The sequence below is a fragment of the Strigops habroptila genome, chromosome 6, assembly GCF_004027225.2.
Source record: "Strigops habroptila isolate Jane chromosome 6, bStrHab1.2.pri, whole genome shotgun sequence".
Classification (NCBI taxonomy): Eukaryota; Metazoa; Chordata; class Aves; order Psittaciformes; family Psittacidae; genus Strigops; species Strigops habroptila.
Window position 1 is genome coordinate 25,031,489 of NC_044282.2, and position 23,108 is coordinate 25,054,596.

General features: G+C 42.0%; 1 protein-coding gene across 9 annotated transcripts in view; it reads right to left on the reverse strand.

Moving 5' to 3' along the window:
* The window catches only part of ANKRD6 (ankyrin repeat domain 6), a 95,824-nt gene that overhangs the window by 41,044 nt on the left and 31,672 nt on the right, over nucleotides 1–23,108 (reverse strand). For 2 of the 9 annotated variants that reach the window (XM_030489521.1, XM_030489517.1), the window contains exon 3: nucleotides 7,704–7,851. The exons of 4 other annotated variants lie outside the window; for them this stretch is intronic. The gene's annotated coding sequence lies outside the window, so the exon portion shown is untranslated. Of the gene's footprint in view, nucleotides 1–6,820; nucleotides 6,987–7,703; nucleotides 7,852–10,047; nucleotides 10,285–23,108 lie in introns of those variants that run through there. 3 more of the 9 variants (XM_030489518.1, XM_030489513.1, XM_030489520.1) reach the window with 3 other exon arrangements.

Here is a 23,108-nt window from a genome sequence, read left to right on the forward strand (position 1 = left end):
TTCACAACTTTATTACTTTCCCTGCCCTCTCTTTCAATACCTGCCTGTACACACATGTCAAAACCATTCAGGACAAGGGAGCTGAACTCTCAGCAAGCCCTCAGTCAGTTGAGCACTATTTACATGACAAAACAGTATCTATTGTTTGACAGGAGACAGTGTCTGTGTGCAAATACACATGCATGAGATATCTGGCTCCCATTTGCATAAAACCAGTTAGGAGGTCTTTCCAGCTCAGTGCTGTTTAACAGAAGTGCTGGAGCCCAACCTTGGGAATGAAGCAGGCAGGCAGCTGTGCTCGTGGGAGAGCAGGGTTTTACATTACGCTCACACACAGTGGGGCTTCTGAATGGGAGAACTGTCCCTCACCATCATCTTCTGTGCAGGAGCCACACATGAATCAATTAAAACACCACACAGATCCCACCGAAGCTGACTGCAGCACCTCACTGGGAGCAGAAGGTGCCAAAATTCTTTCCATAAGAAACTCCCTTTGCTCCTCCACTGCTCTTTCCTCCTTTCTTACTTCCAAGTTACATCCTTCTCTGCCAGGAAAGGCCTTCCAATCTCCCTACTCCACCAGCACAGTGGTTTTAGAGACACTGCTTTTCAAATTACCTATAGCATGGGCAGTATCTGCCATTCAGTTTGGGGACCCTGCTGCCCCCATGGTGGTGTGTGGAGGTCTCCTCCTCACTTTTGATCTGAACACTCCTCCCTGCAAGCACAAGTGATCCCACAGTCTCCCACAAAATAAGCTATTTTATCAAAATGATCTCCAATATTTTTCTAATATACTAACAAATACAATGAAGCATGGAAGACCCTGTTCCCCTCCATTCTTTCATTTCCGTTGTTGCTTTCTGTTCTAGATAAAACACACTGTAGGGTTTTTTCCCCTTCCCTCTAGATCACTTTTTCCAGCTCTCTTGCTTGTTCATCCTCTGCTGTATTTCTTTTGGGGCTTGGTACTCAAAACCCCAGAGATTATTTGCAGAGGACTCTTGATGTGAGCAGCCCTAAAGGCAACCTGGTTGCAAGGGGAGAAATACTGAGCAGCAGAAGATATCTGCTGAAATACTGACAGAGAAAATGCCTGCTGTCTTGTGAGCCTGGGAACTGCCAGCCTTGGTGCCAGCAGCATCCTTTAGAAGCACGGCCACGGTCTTTGAAGTGCAGCTGGATACCTAGAAGCCGGAGGCACTCTGAGACAGCATCAATGAGCACAAAACCAAGGGACTGTAACAGCAACTTATTGTCTGAAAAGGTGAAAAATAGTCTGGAAAAGGGGAAAAACACCCTGAGAAAGAAAGGATCAGTAACTGCCATTGGCTGTTCTAAGTGCAAGATCAGGAAAGCAGTCTGGAAAATAAAAATTGGTTTGAGAGAACAGAAACCATCTATTTGCTCTCGCAGGTGAAAACCAGAAACTAACAGCACCTACTGGATGTTTCACGGATGGTGTCCTATGCCCTTTTATGTCTCTGTGCTATAGAAAGGACTTCTTAGTTTTTACCCAAAACAGAGCTTTTCCCTCTGAGAATTTCCTGTACTGCATGTAGTTTTCCTAAACAGGTTGAGCTCCCTACAGGAACCTTCTACAAGATCTTCTAGACAAGCTCTTGGACCCTCGCCAGGGATGTCTGGCTGACTCCCAACTCCATGACAAGGATCATCTTTGAAGAGAGACTCTGCCTGTTACTTTCTTGGGCCCACTTATGGGGTCAGTTCAGTTTGTCCTCCCACATCAGGAATGGTTTGGCCTCTTTCTGGGATTTGTCTGATGCACTTGGTATCAGCAATATGATGAACATACATACATATGCAAGTAAGTAGTCTACCGTAAGTATATCTGCTGTTACTTTATCAGTAAGTTTACTAGGGATAAGTTTGTAGTAACCTGTAATATATATATATTTGTTGCTGCTGTTATTGATTGCTGCTAATAATTTATTATAGCTTGATATATATATATTCGCTGTATTGATCACAAGTATACTTGCTAGTTGTGAATTTTGTATTATTTCTGGTAAACTTAATAGAGCAGAGAAGTAGCCTTCATGTCCTTGTGTATTACAGAATCCCTGCAAACACACGGTCGTGATCTCCTTACTCCTGCAGGCCAGGTAACCTTTCAGGTTGTGACAACTCCCCAGTCAATAATTCCCTGTGATCTCCTCCACAGTTCCATTTCTGCATCCCAGAGGCCCAGAGCCAGGCTTGCCTTTCCTTGCAGCCGCATCACACAGATCAAATTCACTCCCCAGCCCATTCCAAACTCTGTTTCTGCAGCTTAACCAGTCATTCCCTGCCTTGTAGGAAGCAGAGATCCACTCTCGCAGCCAAGCAAGTGTAGTGCTTGGCACTCACCTCTGCAGAGTTTAATCTAGATTTTGGAGCCAAATCCCCACGGATTTCCTCTCCTCCTGAGGTTCGTGCATCTCCTTCCCACCCTCATGCAGAGCTTACGGTCCTTTCTGTCCCACCACCCATGTGGCCATCTTCCTCTGCCAGGGAAGGAGACTGAGGTACTTCGCGTATTTTCAGATGCCAATAAATGTATTTGTGTTATGGGAGAACAGAGAATCTGCTCTTCATGTAATGTCATCCTGCCTGTCACCATATACAGTGCCCCTGATTTTAATGTTCCTGTTATCAGGTAGTAAAATGAACACTGATTATCTTCAGGGTTTGGCCCCTTCATGTATAACACCCATCAAGGAAAACATATGCCGAACAAATGGCAAAGGATATGCAAGTACTACTTGCTTCATAAATCTATTTGTGAGTTGTGAAAAACCATCAATCACGATTGCCTCAATATATTTTCCTCAAAGAGGATAATAAATCAATTCAGAAGCTTTCTGCAGATGTCTTGATTTCTTATCTAGTTGCTACACCTGAAGGAGCTGGAGAGGCTGATGTTACTGCTCCAACTGGTTGGGCACTCTCTTGAATGGGTCCAGAAAACTGGATAATTATCAGTATCTTTTAAAAATACCACATCTACCACACTGCGAACCACCTTCTGAATCTCTAGGTTTATCTAGTAGCAGAATTTCAGTATTACACAGACGAATACTTTTACTACCAAGAGGAAACACATTTTAAAACAACAGCTTAACTGCACAATTAATTCTACATGTAAAAAGCTGATGCCAGTGAGTACTGTGCCATTCCTGCTGCAGTGAATATAATAGCTCTAACGTATCTGCTCTGCTTCACTGATAATTAGTGTAAGTAGGGCCATTACAAATTTATGAATCAGGTGCCCTGACTCCATATATGATCTATCAAAGGCAGTTTTAACTGACTTCACCATCTGACCCAACATCATAACACAGAAGTGTCACCATGGTAATATTTCCTAATATCCAGCCACATTTTCAATGTTTTTCTGGGAGCCTGCTATTAAGCAGATGTTTAGTACCCTTGGCCAGGAGCCCTGTACAACCTTATGAGAATTCCCAAGAAGGCTGGCAACCATTTGTGAGGGACAAACAGCCAGTTGTATCTAACCCACAGAATCACAGACTGGCTGAGGTTGGCAGGGATCTCTGGAGGCCATCTGGTCCAACCCCCCTGCCACAGCAGAGATGGTTGCCCAGGACCATGCCAGACGGCTTTTGAATGTCTCCAAGGATGGAGACTCCACACCCTCCCTGGGCAACCTGTGCCAGTGCTCAGTCACCCTCATAGTGAAAAGGTGCTTCCTGACATTCAGAGGGAACCTCCTGTGTTTCAGTTTGTGCCCACGGGCTCTGGTCCTGTCACTGGGCACCACTGAAAAGAGTCTGGATACATCTTCCCCTTCAGGTATTTCTGTACACTGATGAGATCTCCCTTATCTTATCTCTGTCCAGCCTTCTCTTAACCCAGGCTGAACAGCCCCAGCTCTCTCAGCCTTTGCTCATAAGAAAGATGCTCCAGTCCCTTTGTGGCCCTTTGCTGGAAAATTTATGAAGCAATAGTCACCTGAAGCCATTGGAATGAACGTGTTTAAAACTGCACACATGCTCATTGTGTAAAGGTTTACCCCACAAGAAGAGGAAATTACTTGTTCATCCAGAGAACAGGAAAGTCTATAAAACAGCAGGGTATGTGCTACTCACAGAATAGTTTGCACAACAGATTAACTCATTACATTTGCAATCTAAATAGTTTCTCTTGGAATGAGATTAGGAAAGGTAGAGATTTTCACCAGTGGGACTCGAGACAGCAGGACAGCATACTTAGTGCAAGGGATGCTCCTGCAGTACGCCACCCTGGAGCACACTCATGCTTATTCTCAGCAATACCAACATGCTTGTCTACTGTCTCCTTGGTAGTTTCTTCGGTGCATTCTGCTTCCTTTCACATGCAGAGAGCTCCAGAACCAATATCCAGACCATGCCCACCACCCATATGGCCAGTGTGTGCTGCACATTCAGATCACTCTCATACATTCCTTCCCCTACCTCTTCTACGCAGGAAGGTTTTTCCAAATAAATGTAAGAAACAATAAGGTTCACACCAGCTTCAGTGGTATTTGAAACATCTTCTCAAAAGGATTAAAAGCCAGAAACATCAGGATTCCTTTACCATCCATCCAAAAAACAGCTGTATTTTCATAAATTCTTATTTTAGAGATTGGATGGCATGGACATAGAATCACAGAATGGTTTGAGTTGGAAAGGACCTTAAGATCATCTAGTTCCAACCCCCCTGCCATGGGCAGGGATGCCTCACACTAGACCATGTCGCCCAAGGCTCTGTCCAGCCTGGCCTTGAACACTTCTTAGGACAACCCATTCCAGTGCCTTACCACGCTCACAGTAAAGAACTTCTTCCTTATATCTAACCTGAACTTCCCCTGTTTAAATTTAAAGATGTTCATGTGAAAGTCTTACCACAGAGCTATGATTTACAGTTACAGTTCAAAAATTATCACTTCCATTTTATTACATGATGTTCCTCCCAAGACAGTCATTGACGACTGAAGCCAAATCTCAGATTTGTGAGAGCAAAACAAAAACCAAACAGATTGCCAAGTGTTTGGCACCACCTCTGCTCTGCGTGATCTGACCACAGATGACTGAATGCAAATTTTCGGAACTCTCCAAAACTCAGGGACACTCTGGACAGCACTGTGACATCAGATGTAAACAATAAGGTTCGCTAAACAGTGCAGACACCTACCACTGACTTACTCAGCTAGGCTCCCTTTATAGTCAACAAAGGACATGATCCACGTCATCCTGAAGTACATTTCAACTATCAGATAAATGACACTCCAAAATTACTTACCTCATTAAGCACCATCTCAGATACTGCACTATAAACATCCAAAGTTAGATTAAATGAATCCTATCCACAGTATCTGTGAGAAACACTCAGTTTTCTGCAATTTGCTAAAGGACTTCTATCTGCCTGACTTCACCATGACATCTCCTGTCAGTGGTAAATCACTGTGATTTATTTAGCATTACAACACTCGATATTGGAAAAGAAATGCAAAAAACAACTGGTGCGGAAAGTATTAGCAAATCTCACTAATGACTAGTCTTCTGCATGGATTTTAGAAATCACACCACACTCTCTGGTTTTATTTTCTAAGCCCTAATCTGCTTCTGGCAACGATCCCACAAGCCTGGCTCACTCTCCAGCGCCTTATTTCCCAGAAACAATGAAACAGCTTTGCACAGGGAAAGCCCCTCCTTGTGCCGAGGATGGGGCTTTCTAGTGGGACAGTCTCTTTCTCTTGAAAAACCCCATCATCATCATAAACCTTACCCCAGCAGGTGCACAGTGCACTACTGCAATATGCTGTACACAACCAGGTCAGGAACAAATACATTATACGACATCAAACACGAACCTTTTTCAGAATCATCACAGAGTCCTCTACATTCAACTCCCTCTCACGTGAAATAGGCTAACTGGAGAAAGCTAAGTTACTTCTTCTCTCTGCATATACCACATTTACATGTATGCACAAGCATGTATTTGGGTGAGGTATGGTCATTTCTATATCCATCAGCAATTTAACAGTTAAATAATACTACAGAATTACATCCTTCAGTCATTCTGTCTCCAGTAAAACAATTCTCCGCCTCCCTGTCCACTCATACATTTTTATATGTAGCTTAGAAGATGAAAATACTATTTTACACACACATACCTACATATGGACACATGTACATACATGCATGTAAAAAATATAGATTTCATTTCTAAGGAACTATGTGCATTCTCACAAAGAGTTTGGGCTTGTAACATTGACAACTCAAGAGGCTAAAGATTTTAAGGAACTATGTCTCCAGATTTTGGTCTTTCGTGTTCCTCTCCATGCAGCACTACTGTCCTGGTTTGCACACCAGGGAAGTGGTAGGCACTCTATATACATCCGTGCAAGTTGTCAAAAACAGTCTTCCACAGAAAGCATTACAGGCTCTGCCTATCTGAAAATCCAGTCTCTCACAATGCTTTCCTGTACCTGAGCATTTCTCCTGCTGAAGCATTCATGTAGCTGTGATTCCTTTTGCAGCAGAAAATGGAATAAATAAAGCAAGTAATTGTAATCTGTGTTTCTAACAACATATTGTTCAGTCTGACATTGCTTTAATTATGGCATTTTTAGCAAAGATTGATTTGGGTTTTGTTCTTTCATACATATCAGAATTGTAAGGAAGTACCTTAATATGTCAAGCAGGACTACTTCATTTTAACATATTTGCTGTTGAGACAGCACCAGAAGACACGCAGCTTGCTTTCACTCAAGGCTCATGAAACAGCACTGTTACACCACACATAAAACACTAATAACCAATACTGTATATACCTTAGATAAATATCACGGCTGGTCAAGCACTCCACAAAAGGAAACTCTCCAGACCGCTCTGAGGGAAACCAGTCACTGAATCTCAAGCATTTTCTCCCAGCTGGGTCTGGGCAGAGCACTGGTGATGCGTCTCAAGGGATGGGCTCCACAGGCAGACCTTTTTCAGCTGTGGAAAGGCAGGAGTGGTACCTGGATTCAAATGCCTGGGCAAGGCCTGGACACTGGAGTCGCCTCCCTCCAAACCTCCCCAGCTAATGCCTCATACTCTGTAGCTTCCCATTGAATATGTGATTCTTCAGGTCTACAAGTTCATCTCTTACAGTCTAGAGCTACAACCTACAAAACAGCTAAGAATGTTGCTTTGCAGTGAGTTCCTGAACATAGACATTCACTATTCAAAAGTAAAAGGCAATTAAAAATCACTGAGAAAACTGCAAGCATCCTCAAGATGGTCTCTGTCTCTGCTATTGGAAACTGTTGTTGGCTACCTGTGTCCTGGAGAAAGCAGATCAGGAAGCCATCCTCTTCATTCCTGCAATGCTCTTTGAGCATGTGAACATGGCCCACAAAACAGGACATCCTTCCCAATACAGATGCCGAGGTACTTCCCCATGCAGCCTTCGTATCAGCCCCAGCAGCTTGTCCCTCCCAGGCGGCCTTTTCCCTGACAAAGCAGTTCTTCCTATGAGCCGGCCTCTTGCTTAGGGAAATCCCATTTCAGTAGGACATTTGACACTTTTCTTCACTAGCATTGAGCCACCAGTCCTTAGAAATCCCTATTTACCCAGGAACTTCAGTGCGTTTCCAAATGCACTTCTGCATGGCATTATTTTTAAACATTTCAGACAAAAAATTTTAGAAGTCAGATTTGCTTTTTACTCACTTTTAAAGATCAGTTTTTTCTGATGAACATTTTACAGCTGTGCCTTGCAGGGCAACCTCTGGCTGAGAACAACAGGGATGCCAGCTTCAGTCTTTTCCAGTGCTGACAGCAACAGCGAGTCTCTGTACCACGGTATGGTACTCTGCTCCTGTGTCAGGAGAAACACATCGCAAATGGAGCGTCAAAGCAGACTGAGGACTACAGAAATTTAACACCGGTGCTTTCTGCAGCATTCAGCTGCCTATATCCATCTGGGCAAACCCAGCCATTTCCTGCTGAGGTTTTCACACCCGCTTCCCACTACAAACAAAACAAGTTCAAACTATGGCTCTCCAGTTTGGTTCCCAGCTAACTAATCTCTGAAAAATGCAAGCAGTGAGAGCTGCATCATCATACAAACAAGGAAAACAAGACAGAGACCTTCGTATCTTCCCAGAAATCAGGCAACAAATCGATAAAATCAGGAAAAGGCCTTGTCCTGGTTCTCTAATATCTTCCCTATCACATCTCACTGTCACCCTAGCCCAGATATCCCATTTCAGCCATGCCACCTAGGTGGACATAAGCGAGTAAATTTTTCTCTGGCTATGGGAACTTACTAGGCATATTCATTAAGGCTTCCGTTCTCAGCCTGTAATCTCTCTCTTATACTCTTTACACAAATACTCCTACTCTACTAGCTCCCCATTCTTGCTGTTTTTCCAGGTTGTTACATGCCTTCTGAAGCCAGGATATCCTCTAAACTTCAGAGAGACTACCATGTTAGCAGTATTCGTGAGCAGATGAAAGACTTACAGGCCTGCACTACCAAAAAAAGCCGGTCTCTATTACTCCTGGGTCATAAATTCAACCCTTGAGGCACACAGAGGTGGAGGGGCTGGGGACTCGCAGTGGTTTCCTTTCCAAAGGTAAAATGGCAGCTTCGTACATCTGTAGAGAAGCAAGTTACAGAAGCTTCCCCAGGGCACAGAGGCAGAGCAGCTGCCACTTTAACAAGGAGGACCTTTACCCTCCTCCTAAAATCCCTGAGGTAGAGGCAAAGGATCTGCCAGAGACTGGGCTGCTGGTAAAACAGAGCAAGTCATAGAAGTAAACAATGTGCTGAATTATCACCTATCGCCAATGTCACTGCTTGTTCAGCGGTGTTGCGAGTCCTGTATCCTGCTTGAACTTTTGAGAGCTGCAGACAGAAAACTGCTAAGAAGAATCTCTCTTGATCTCTGAAGCAGAAATCATTGCTGAAATGCCAGTTCAGTGACTTCAATTAGAAAATGCTGTTGGAAGACCTTACCATCCCTCTTTCATACTAATTAACATCTCAGCATAATTCAGCTGCTTTTCTTATCCTTTTTCCTAACACATTCAGATCAGCAGATATGTTTATGCAGAAGAAAAAAAAGATAATACAGAAAGGCACTGGAAGACTAACCACTGGTTATGTCTGTGACTTGACCTTTTGGTACTGTTTTGCTGACTATGTTGTCAATGACAATGTCATTGCTTGAAAATAAACCTTTCTGTTTCATTTTAATTAGAAATAGCAATTGAAATATTTATATATTAAAAAAAAAAAGGGAAGAAAAAAACCTCACCCAAATCTGTATCTAAACTGCAGGTAGACTATTCATATATCATGTTCAAGATGAGGTGCAAAAAGATGTAGCCTAAAGTTAGAATCACTGAAATGGGAATCGGAGAGACATCTCCAGAGCTCATCTAATCCATTCTTACAGTTTGGATGAATTTACACAGTACTTCTACTTAGGAACAAATGGAGTACCCTGAAAACAGGTTCCCAAGTCCCAGAAAGTATACAAGGAACACAGGTTATTTGCTGTTATAATTGCATTTGGGAGCTGGAAAAATAACAGGTTCCTTTTTTAAAAAAAACCCAAAAAACCCAGAAACATTACTGCTGTAAACCTGATTAAGTCTAATTCAATTTAATTTTGATTAGCTGTATCATTCTGTTTACCTCATCAGGTTCAGCAGGAACACAGTGTTATTTCACAGCTGGGTATCTTATCTCTTACCTATACTCCTTGAAAACTATATCCTAGCAGAATTAACTTTACATCTACACAAACAGTTCATCTGGCAATTAATGTCTAGAATGCAGACTGCAATTCATGAAATTACCACAACATGCTGCTAATTTACACATTATTTATTAAAGACTAGTTACAGTCTGAAACTTAGTTCAAAGAAAAGGGTCCAGACGGTGAAATAGATGATCCCTGACCTAAATTAGAGAGGAAAAACTAAGAGGCAGCAACTGGAGGGATTCATCAACAATGCAGTGAACAGTGTAACAGCCCAGACATGGTAGCAGCATCTTGGTTACCATTTGAATTTTGCAGGCAACACAGTAAAGCCAGGGGGAGGCGCTGAGTGAGGATTCTCGGGCAGCACCGTGGATGTTATCCAGTAGTTCTCCCTTGGCACAAGCATTCGTGTCAAAATGGGCCAAGGAGGGAACAGAAGGAGACGTCTTGAATCAGCCAGGGATGCAGTTGAGATCTTAGTACTGAATGAGAGATCAAAAGTCATCACAGGCTCCAACCCCCCCCCCCCCCAAAAAAAAATGGCAACCACCTTATGTTCACCCTGGTAAAGAAAAGGGGGATGGTCATGGGGAGGAAGGTGTTTTGGTCAAACTCCTAAGATTAAGAAATCAACCTCTGCCAGGGTATGCAAAGCAGCAGCAACAGGGTGAAATCCTCACATTACCAACATCAGTGAAGCACGTTATAGTAACAGATGCACAAATTATGAGACAAAATTCTGGACACAGTTTTAGCAATACAGAAGTATACAAAAGATAGAGATGCAGAAGTATTTGGCAAGTTTTAGGTACAGTGTGGTCACAATCACCTACAGGAATCCTGAATTAAAGATTTTCTTAACAGGAATCTGAGTGGCAAGAAGAATGATAACTTTTTTCCAAATGATCCAAAATACAGAATTGCTGGTGACAGTTTGGAAAAGGGGAAAAAAATCAGAAGTGATGGGATAGAAAAATGTCAGCTTGATATCTCCACGTCCACAAGACTCTGCTGGAAAGAAAGACAGGTATTTCTGGCCTATACAGAATAGATGTTGGGGGTGCACAGCAACAAAGGGAAATCTTCAGCACAGAGGCAGAAGTTGAGCTGATGTTGTCTCAAGGTAAGATCATCCACAAGGCTCAGAAAAGAAACACAAACGACCAAGGGCACAACCACAGACAACAATTACCAAAAAGCTGGACAGGGGAGGATCCTCCAAGCAAATCGCTGAGGAGGCAGAACCCAAAGAGGACATAATCAGAGAACAAAAGCAGGAGCAGGATTTCAAGAACACCACTGGGGACATGAGGCAGCTGTCAGCTAAAGTAAGGCTGAGGAGGCAGAGCAACTTGTAAACTTCGATGAGGAAGACTTCAGTAAAGATGCTGCCCAGAATGAAGTGTGCAAAGCTGGACTGGAAAAGGCATGGGTGCATTAGAAAGAGGCACAACATCTACTGACAGCGTGTTGAGCAACAAGAAAGAGAAGAGAGTTGCAGAGGGTACTTAAAAGTGCAAATGTAATTGGTGATGGCCTGGCCTTTTTTCAAGCTGGAAGAGATTCAAGTCAGCTTATGTTGGTAGCAAAACCAGAGGAACAAGAGGTGAGAGTGGACGCTAAGTGAAGAGATGAAAAAGCAGTGAATGATTAAGACTGAGCAGGGCAAGCGGAGGGGTTAGCAAAAGAGGGCAGGCAAAGAACTTCTGCCTTTGCTGGAGAACAGAAAGTTTGTAAGAAGCGAGAAGAGAACACAGGCAATGAAAAAACATCTTCTGCCAGTCTTCTCTTCAGAACCATTGCTGAGTTCCTGCACAGAGAGAGAACTGGAGGGAGGAAAAAGGGAACCCCCCAGGGACAAATGCAACCTGGCAAAAACCTCACTGGTGCTATGGAGAGGGACTGCAGTTATGCTGAAGGGACCCCATGGCTACCATACTACCAGAACCGCAGGAAACCAGCCTGGTACTGAGCCGTTGCCATCAGCACAAAGCCAGCCCAGGAGCACCTTACAGGAATGACAGAACAGATTCTTTTATTATTTCACCAAAGAGATAAAAGACACAGCAGAAGAAAATACATACTCCTGCATATTCTTAAACAAATGCTGGAATGACGCTTGGCATGCAGTTAAGAATCAAACATACCCCCAAAGTGTCAATTGTATAAATTATGTTATTTTGACGTGTGCACAGCATTGCTCACAAGTTGTTAAGAAATGTTAGGTTTTAAGTCCTTGCCCTCATGTGGCCTTCTGGGAAACCTGAATATTTCACTCAACGAAGATTTATGCAACATAATGAGAGCTAAAAGATGCAGGCATTATTTGGCAGACTGCACTATCAGATGTACTGTTCAGCCACTTCCCACTTTTCTCCAGGTTCACTGTTTTAGACAAAAGTATCTCTAAAAATTAGTAAGCGATACACTAGAGAAGTTTTAAAATTAGTGATTATTGATAAATTTCCAGATATTAAAATTGAATAGAGTAAGTTTATTTCAGAGAAAAATATCCAGCAAGTCTACCATGTTCCTTCCTTGCAAAGGAAGAAAAAAATCCTCCCTTATAAAGTAACCAAATCACTTTTCTGCTTCATCAAAATTCTGCTTATATTTACATTGCTTTTTCTTCCTTGGAAAGTTAGACAAGGCAACAGCCCATCAAACAAGACAAAAGATGCAGTGGCAGGGTTCCAGGAAGCATAACATAGAATTGTTTCACTCTCATTGCATTTGCCTTCTGAAAACAATCCAGGCCATACTTAAGTAAATATTAAATTACTACATCCTTATGAACTGTCAGATTTGCTTAGTGCCCATGATTCAAGAAACACATAGGTATTTCCCAAAATGCATGGCAGTCCACTTAGGAGAAGGTATTTCTAATTTTCTTTAGGAGTTAAAAGATTTACGTCCTCCTGTCTTTTGTATCAGTCGTGCAAGTCTCTGTTAAGGAAGTTTAATAACATTTTTTTTCCTTCTTTTTTCCTCCTCCACATTTTTGATGCATGCACTAATCAATTACAAAACAACACTGCAACTGTGACACATAAGGGAGCAAATCCTAATTGCTGGAGATCAACAACGAAACTTTAATTAACCACAGTAAGACAAGAACTTGAATTTAAGACAGCGTGACTAAAACACTAATAAAGCTATCCTCATCTCTGAACTGCCGCTACAAGTGTCAAGCATTCCACTTGAGATTAAATATCACACGCATCTGATGTACAGAGTTCATTTGTATGCTGTATGCACATAGAAAAACATACAAACTAGGCTGTACGAATCCATTTTTAGCAGAAAACATTACTTGTTATGCCTCAAATATATTTTAACAGCTTAAATATTAATTATTACGTTATATAAGAGGATTGTTCGTCTATAGAACCATCTACCTACATTCAGTTAATAAAATGCAAAGCATCAGTTTCACTGCCTTTGAAATATAAGTATGTTGAGCTCCACCATTCACCCGGTATACTTGGCCAAGTGTAAGTGATGCTGGAAAATACAATGAGTTATAAAGCAAAGACTAGTTATAAAGGTAAGACTAGACAATGTTGATACTGATGCCCTAACTCTTGCTTAGCTTTCAATCTTCTAAATCCAGGGGACACATATTTGGGTTATGTTTAACAACTGATCTGTCAACACGACAGTATCTTAGAAAATCAGCTGTTCACAGAAAGGTGATCCACTTTTCCTCAGTACTGAGGTTGAATAACGTAGAGTCTACTTTTCACAAACAGTCATCATCATGGATCAAAGCTTGTGTTGGTAAAGCCCACCTAAACCTCTCTTGAAACACGTTTGGTTTACTTGCTAATGGCCAGAAATTTCTCTGCCATTCTATAGAAAATGAGCAATGCTCCCAATAAAAGGCCAGTCAGTCTTACTTAGAAGCAAGTTTGCAATTAAAGCCTTCCACACAGTGGCCACAAAACCCAGACAGAAAATATAGGCAGCAGCAATTTTTTTTTAACTGAACATTGGACTGATTGTACAAACCTGTCCTAGAGAAGGCAAGCAAAAGGGAGCTGGCACTGTACTTTATAATATATTCATGGAATAGCACTCAGAAAGGGAAGTGTTTAGCCATTCACGGACTGTGCTCATATTATTAACTAAGTCTCTCCAAGCTCTGGACGAAAGCAGAAACAGATGCTCTGTTTCCTTTGAGACATTTTTGCAAGTCCAACCCAATGCACTGGGGACACATCCATCTCTGGGCACTCACCCCACAGAGCCGCACTGTTACACCTAACTGAGAGTTCTGGCCAAGAAATTACGATTTGCCTGTGCAAAACTGGGCAGAAAAAACAGTAGAGCTAGCTGGGCTAGGTTTAACACAGTGTATCAGATGGTTAGTGTCTGAAGAGTATTCTATAATACACATTATCAGGGCACGATATACTGAATTTCTTTCAAGAAGACTGGACTTGACTATTTGTGTAAAAACAGGATAATGTTGCAGCAGCTCTCAGTAATGGTGCTAAACTGAAAGCACAGGCAACATCCCCTCACACCGGGAGACTGTGCCCAAAGACCCACTGCCTTGGCTCATACCTGTTTTCATGCAGCAACACCCAGAGGGGGGACATGGTAATTTGGTCTCTTTGTTCATTCAGTTCTTAATCTCCCTGTTGAGACTGACAAACGGGGAGACCATTAGTGTCAGCTCTGCTGGGACTTTCTGTTATTAAGGCTACTTAAGCTTTTCCAAGTAAATTGCATGTGTCAAACTAACATCACACAGTGATGGGCAAAAATGCCATTACACAATTGCCTTTCCTTTCTACTGATCCACCCAGGAGCAAGGGGGAAGGGAAGAGAAACAACCCTGGACACTTCAGCCAATTCTTCACAGTTCCCTGTTCCTCCCACCATTTTACACAATTTACAGGCAATACATTCGCCATTCCCTCAAATTCTTTCACCAAAGTGAAGGTTAATGACAGGGCATGCATGTTCCTCTCAAAGCCTTGCAATAGTCACCATGCTGGATACACGTCACCTAATTGTCCTGAGGTGACAGGAAAGATTTGATTTAGATTAGTTTAATTTCCTTCTACATTCAATGGAGAAAGTGAAACTGCCATAATGCAGTTACAGGATGAGTGTCCTAGGTTCTTTCTTGCCCCTTTGACCACAAAGGTAGCTCACCTCTAATTTTCACACACCTCTACTTAGATGGTGTGAACCCCATACATAACAACGAACTGGCCATCCACTGAAGAACCACCTTTGCTATGTCAAGGCTTTCATTTTCTTACCGAAACAGCTAGAAATTATTTGTAGTCTTCTGAACTGTAATTATAGCCCTGTGTTCCAATCTGAGGGCCATGGGATTCCCAGCACCTTTTAACCACTGTTCAATTATCTGTCATTTAGCATCTTTAAGCAGCAAAGGCATTCCTTGTGCCACTTTGAGTATATCTAATCTTACACATGCAAACCATTAAGTATGATTTTCAACCCTATTAAGTCACAGGGAATTTGTTGTTAATTTTGATAGCATTTGGATCTCACTCCAGCTCCTGATACCCAGAGAGCCATAAGGTTTGTTACTGTTCATATTTACAAATGGATTTAAATCTTTAAGATACTTTTTTTCTTGATCTCTGAATATAAGATCTTTTGGGGATCTTGGAAAATTTAATCTGCAGATCTTTTCCATCTACAAACCAACACCCTGAATAATCTTTCTGCTGGGTGCAATGTCTGCTATTTAAATCCATACATGTTCTTTGAAGCGAACAGGATTGCCAGCCTGCAATACAACTCCAAACCATGAATTTAAAAAAGAACAGGTCTTCTCAATTCAAATATGCGTTCAACTCAGTTATGGCGTTTCTCCATTGTGTCTTCTTTCCCCCTTTTTTGCTAGTTTCTTTACTGCTTTTCAGAAGGAAATCGAATGAGAAAAGGGAGAAATACTAGAGGGGAAGCTTAAACACATGAAAGTCAGTCAATTCGAAGTTACGGCTGTCAAAGGAATGTTCAGCTAACTGCACAGTCACTGTAAGGCACACACATTAAAACGAGATACTGTAACTGTCTACAATACACAGACACCACAGAACTGTTATGGTTCTTGCAGGAAAACATACCTTTATATTTATGAACTTGCTGGCTTAGTTTATTTTTCTCTGTTTAAATTCTTCATGATGAACGTAACTAGCTGCATCACTGTTTCATTAAGTACTCTGACATTTTAGCTAGACATTTCAAAGAGATTTATGCCCCTCCATCCAAAAGCGGCAAAAAGAGGCAAAGATAAACAACGAGCTGTGGAGCAGTATGACTGTGGGAATGAGGTGCACTCCACATGAAAACAGAAGAGCTCTCTAGATAACAACAGAATTGCTAGCCTACAAAATGTCGCTTACTCAGTTGTCTCTAATATATGGGGAGTTTTAGGGAATTAATTCAAATAAATGAACAAATTGTCAAATTTCCCCCCTAACCTATGTCTCTCAAGTGCAGAACCTGCTGTCTGCACCTCTCTCCCTCACCACCATTCTGGAACCCAAACCACCACCCTGTGGGACAGACAAGGAACGGGGAAGCATATCCACAGCTATCCCAACCCCATCCCCTTCACTGACTGCAGAGCATGCTTATGGAAACAGAAAGAGAGACAGTCTAGACTAAGCACTTAATTTAGAGATTTTGAACATTCCTCTGGAGGAAATACCTCTCTTATGTAGTGAAACACTGGAAGAGGTTGCCCAGGGAACTTGTGAATGCTCCATTCCTGGCAGTGTTCAAGGGCAGGCTGGACAGGGTTGGAAGGTTTCCCTGCCCATGGCAGGGGGGTTGGAACTAGATGATCTTAAGGTCCTTTCCAACCCAAACTGTTCTATGATTCTATTCTGTGACTTCCATTCACTAGAAGAGAGTCCAAGGTAGACAGTTTGGCTTAAGAGCCAAGTGTCCAAATCTGAATGGCTTGATGTTTCACCAACACCTGAAAGACCTTAGAAAATGACCTGCTTATCTTTCTCACATTCATTCTAAATCTTTATGTTTAAAATGTATTAGCAAATACAGGAATTATTGTTCGTCTCCTAACAAACTAAAATGCATACTTTTCATGTATGTATGTGAGGACACTGGATTAGTCCCATTTCTGGTTTGGATACTGAGACACAAATATGGGATTCAGCCTCAGTGGTGGTTCCCACTGCACTGCCACTACTGACTCGTTTCCAGTCTCCCCATAAGAGATCCAGCTCAGAGCAGATGCACACATAACATCCGGACAGGCAGACACATCTGCCCCAAAGTACACTCGCTGTACTTGCAAACGAATTCCTGTTCAGTGCACTGCCTGCTTCCCCATCTGTGGCAGGAATAAAAGGGAGACAGGTTCAAAATCAGGCAACACAACTCAATAGCTACAACTGGGATATCTGCAGAACAAACCCAAAAATGTCCCAAAGATTTTATGCTTCATTTGTTCTCCTGAGAGTAACCAATAAGCAGACTATTTTGTGGTTAATCCATCAGATCTCGATAAAATGAATACATGTGATGGTGAAAACTGTGAGTAAAAAGATTTGCTTCTTAAAACAATATTGTCATCAGCTCCAATTAAAACACCAGAAGGAGGAAAGAAAAAAAACAGGAGTTGAAAAGAAAACATTCAAAATAAAAAAAAAATACATGCAATTTCAAGTCTTGTGGGTTTTTATACACCACCAATTACTTTACAAGGTCTTATTAATGATGTATGCTCTGAACATATATTCCTATAGTACAGTCAAAAGTCATTCTTCTTGTTAAGTCATCTGTGCACATGAAAGAAAAATCAAGAAACCCAAGAAAACCATTTGACATAAAGGTCTTTAACCACAAAATTGGTCAAAGGTTTTACTCTTTAAAAATGTTTGAGGAAGCTTAAAGGAGATACTGAATGATCCCTGTACTCTGTTCACCTGTACAGCAGGGTAATTTCCCTTTCACATTCAGACGAGGATCAAGCCTCTATTGACTTAGATGGTGTAATAGATAGTGAGATATAGATGGTTTTCCAGAATGAAAGAGAAAGAAGGAAATTACATAGCTCTGCAGTTCTTTGTAAGACTTTTAAATTTACTGATAATAATCAAAATAAGTGTGATGATTTTAGATGTGTACAAAAATAGAGCACAGAAAAAACCTACATGGAATAAAGAAGCCAAGTACTGAAAAATTCTCTGGTGCTCTCTCATCTATGCAGGTCTTAAGGTTTTCTGATTGCTGCATGGCATGTAGTAGTTAATGAAGAAATTTGATTCTTTATTCAGCTGTAACACAAATTCTTATTAAATGGAACACACACATACTTCTAATGCCTAATATGAAACACTTAAAAGAACAGCATTCATTAAATTGGTATTTCCAAATCAATTAAAAAACCTTCAAAGGAATAAAGACCAAAACAGGAAAGGAAAGTATTTCTCAAATGAAGCTACACATTGCATAGCAAACACCTGCACCATTGCCACAGTTAGACACCTGCAAGCTCCAAACCCAAAGTCCAGCCAAGACAGAAGAAAGTAGAGATCACAGCACAGGTATCATGCCCTCCACCGATCACATACTATGGAGCAAAACCACCTTCTCACCAGAAAAAAAAGTGTATTTTTTTAATATATATTTTTTTTTTTAATATATATTTATATATATGCCTGTATAGCTATATATGCATGGTATTTCTCCTGTTACACACTTGCATCAAAATACATGAGATACTGTAATTGCTACCTGCAAAGGTTTACAAGTGAATTATAGAAAGGACCATTCATTATGAGCAGGAGGAAAAATATTTCTGAAAGACAAAAAGACTTTACTTCCTTGCCTCACCTCAAAGCTGACAGTTCACCTGGGACATCTTGGTGGAGAGTAAGCACTCCTGACACTGTGGGGTCCTGAGAGCAGTTGCTCCTGTCCCTGCAAGGTCTCCTCTTAACGCCTGGGATGTTTCATATCTCACTGCCTTCCACTTGGTTTCTGAACAGGCCCACAATGCATTATTCCCCACCCTGCAACCCAGGAGAGAGGAGGGGAAGAAGGAAGATTTTATTTAGCCCAGTTTGATCCCCCTCTCAGTAATTTGGGCAACAAAGAGCTCTAGCTCAAGTGAGTGTGCGGAAGAAGGGCACATCTCCTGGTGTGCCTGATCCTGCCACAAATAAACCAACTAATCCCCTTCTGAACTACTTGAGTCCTCCAAAGCAGTTATTTTAGAAGACGGACAAAAACATCAGCCAGTCTGTATTATCCATACCCAGACATATCCATAAGGCTCTTGGATAAACTCTCAGATATTGCTTTCACGCCCTCACTGACCACCATATGCTCAGAGTCACCTCTCAGGGTGAGGGGCTGTGCACAGGTTCGGATCCCCAGCAGCAAGAGCCAGCAGTCCCTACGTCAGGCAGTCGGCACACAGAGCCAGGACTCAGCACGAACAGCGACAGAGAGGAGGAGAATGACAGGGAAACATCACAAAAAAAGGGAGCATGCAGGGTTCCTGATAAACCTATGGCACCTTTGGAGCCGCAGAAGCAAGAGATGTATGCTGCTCCTCTTGTCAAGACCTTCAGTAGAGCCAGGCTTTTAAGAAGGCAGACAAGAAATTTGGTTATAGCTGCTATTCACCGAGCCTCAGCATCACCAATACAGAGTGCAGGAGGGAAAAGACAAAGTTCATACCCCAACTTAAATTTTGTTTTTGAACTTCAGTCCTTTCATGTAACATAAAATCATAAGGAAAGGGAGCAAACTCCTCAGCTGCCAAAAGCTTGCCTAATTAGCGGGAATTTGTTTGCCTCACATTGCCTGAATTCCTTTCTCTTTGCAAGACAATTGACTAAGAAATACTCCTTTCCTCAAAAAAGCACCCAAGCAGAATAAATAGAACAACTAATATAAACTGGCAGCTGTAAATTAATCTATATAGTAGGCAGCCTGGAAGGCTTTGTTCATCCCGACGGCTTTGTTGGCTACAAACCAGAGGAAACAAAAACAACCCCAAATATTCATTCACATCCGCAAACTGTTCATTAACAGCAGCATTAATACTTAATCTCACCAGATGCTGGGATGAAAGAAGCATCGCAGTCTCTGTGCACTCAAGTGCTGTGGTGCCAGACAAGAGCTGTTATTGCGCTGGCACAATCATCTGAAAAACAAGCAGATGTGCATGCAGGCGTGCGCAAGCTAGCAAGGGAGCAAGTCAAGTTTACAATTGCCGCCTAAATTCCTTCCAAGGCTGTCATACTTTTTAAACTGGTGTCATTTGAGCCTGTTGCACACAGACTATAGACTAAGCTTATGTTCTGTTTCTTTACGTGGACATCTGTGCCCCCAATCCACACTTACAAACTTTCAATGCAAACTTGTTAGTGATTATACCTATTTTTGTCATATTTATTTTCATGTTTTTGTCAATTTAAATGAGGACAAACATAAGAAAGGACTGAGTTTGCACAGTAAAACACCCTGATTTCTAACTTCCTTGGTAAGGAGAAACAAAATAGAGCTGTTCTGTAATAGCTAGTATAGCACTATGTTATGAAACAGTCTTTTCTCAAGCTTATCTCAAGTTATTACATCTTAATCACTCTGTCAGCTATAGACAAATGTTTATCAAAACCTTTGAAGAATAGTTTTAGAACTACTTCTTTACCACTGAGCTGGGAATGAGAATGAAAACAAAGGTGGATGATTCTAAATGGTTTTTATTTGCCTCACAGATACATCACCCAACACAAAAATGTATTGTTATGATCAACACAATTAGAATAATACATTCATTTGAACCATCCAGATCTAAGCTCCTTCTGGGTTCTTGAGAAGAGAATGCAATGCCACTAAAAGCAATTTCTTTTTCCCTCTCTCTTGATTTATGGTGTGATTTGGAGGAAAAAAATCATTATATATAGCTGCTCATATTACATACTGCAGTATGCAAATATCATGGGGAAACCCAATCAAAACAAATCAGAGTCCTCTCCTTCACTGCTGTTTAAATGTATTTCACCCAGAAAAGTAACCTCTAGCTGATTACTTGCAGCAGCAGCATCAGTAAGAGCATATCACAGCTCATTTGCCAAAGCCACAAGAATGAAGCGCATCCTGTGCTGAGGATGTATGCTTGTGGAAATACCCTCAATACAAAGGTCTGACTTTGGTTTCTTGACCCATAGCACCACCGCCGAAGAAAGCTGCCAGTTTCAGGTACCCACAGAACTTAATGCATGGGGGGGGGAAGAAAAGAAACTGAGTTAACCATGTCAGTTCATACAGCCATAGAATAAGTTTCTCAGGCAGGTGCTGGTAGGATAAAAAGCTTTACTACGCTAAAACATTAAAAACAAAAGTAAAACCAACCGCAAGATAAAGGAAGGCACTTATGGCCATTGCCACCTTATTATTTGGGGTGAATCCAGTACGCTTTGGAGGCAGTACACTGCCAACGCATCTTTCTTTGAGAAAGCACTCACACAGCACCTGTTCTTCAAGTACATTTGCCCCCATCCACATTCTTCATTTCACCTGAACTGATCTTGAACCAGAGTTGTTGGGTTTTTTGATCCTTACTCTGACAGATACCTGATTCACAAAAATGCAAGACCATCAAGCTTGAGCATGAAGGAAATGCACAGCAGCAGTAGTGTCCCAACCACATTACACAGGACTCTCAAAAGTTAAGTCCTTGACATCTACACAGATGCATGAGGTACATGTAACCGTGAAATATTTCTGTTTCCTAAGAATGCTTTGGTTTACATTTCTCAGGAACAGGCTCGAAGAAAAACTTGTGTATTACCACAGTGCAGCTACACAGCCACAAAGTCCCTTAATAGATCCCTTGGCACCACATGAAGCCAGGATTTATTTTCCCCACAGAACATCCTGAGAACATCGAGACGGGTTCCCACAACTGGCACAAGATTACCAAGACCCAAACTTGAGTTACTTTATTCCAAATACATTAAAGTAGTAGCCCCCACAAGCCTCATCTCAACTAGTTTTCTGACCCACAGACATTTAAGTTTATTTAGTACTTACAGAAGGAAAATGACCCTTTCCTGCCAGCCTTACTGCTCCTTTGCTGACAGCTCCCTTCTTCCTGCTGCCTCCTGTGCTGCCTAGAGCTAGGGAGCTTTTCACAATTCACTGCCACCTCAGTGTAACATTTAGATCTTTCCTAAAACTGAATTTACTCAGAAAGAAGCATATATATATATGTTTCTATATATCTAGGTTTGTCTACATTCCTTTTTACACTCTACATTATGGTTTATGACATCTAAGGTGAGCTTTCCCTTCTTCTGTTCTGTAACACCTCCCACCATCCTGGACCCGCTAACCCTGCTTCTGGCACCTTCGCCATGTACCCCTGCAGCTCCAAACCCTTCAGCCCTCTCTGCCCTGGAGTAAGGCAAGCCCAGGCCACACTGGTCTCACCACCAACACAGCACATAACAGAAGAAAGCTTCTGCTCCCCATCAAATCCCCTTCAGTAACAGCTGGACCTGAGACATCTTTCCTCTGAACTACTCCCACCTCTCTGCATCAGCAGTCCATCCTGCGCAGGATCAGCACATGTCCAGGAGAGCTTGCTGTCTTGGGCTTTGCACCGCACCTCTCTGGCCTGTGGTCCCACCTGAAGGCTGAAGGGAACTCCAGGAAGCCATAAATGCCAGCCCTGGCACAGCCACGGGCAGCTCAGCTGGGAGGCAGCAGAGAAAGGACAGCAAAAACGCACTCATCAAACTCTATTCCCAGGTGAACTGCTGCACGTACTCATACCGTCTGTGTCTGGAAGGACTACATCACTGAAAAGCGGAGAAAACTCTGTGCTAAAAGGGTTACAACAAACTCTCCAAGTACCCACTCTTAACTTAGTAAATTGTGCAATTCATTACGGGAAGGATTATGTCCTCAGGACACCATACTCTGGCCAAAACACACCTACACACCCCTCCTTGCAGTTCCTCCCTGGACAAACCCCAGCAAACAAATATTGTCCCTGCTGACAGGGTGCTGTCAAGGGCTAATGGAAACACTCAGCAGCTCACAGGAGCAAAACCATTTGCAACCTTCAGAGGGGAAAAAAAGACTCCAGGCCACCACAGCATTTCACCAAAACACAAAAGTATATATGAACAACAACTGAGCTAAGTTCTTCCACATGCATGTGTACATACATGCACACATGCATATATATTGCATTGCCATCTTCTGTCAGAGGCTTCTACTAGCAGCTGCAAGAGGCAAATGCACCCCATGCTTAATCCCCTCTCCACGTGGGAAAATAGCTCATTCTACCAGCTGAATGCAAGCTATACATTTTCTTTAT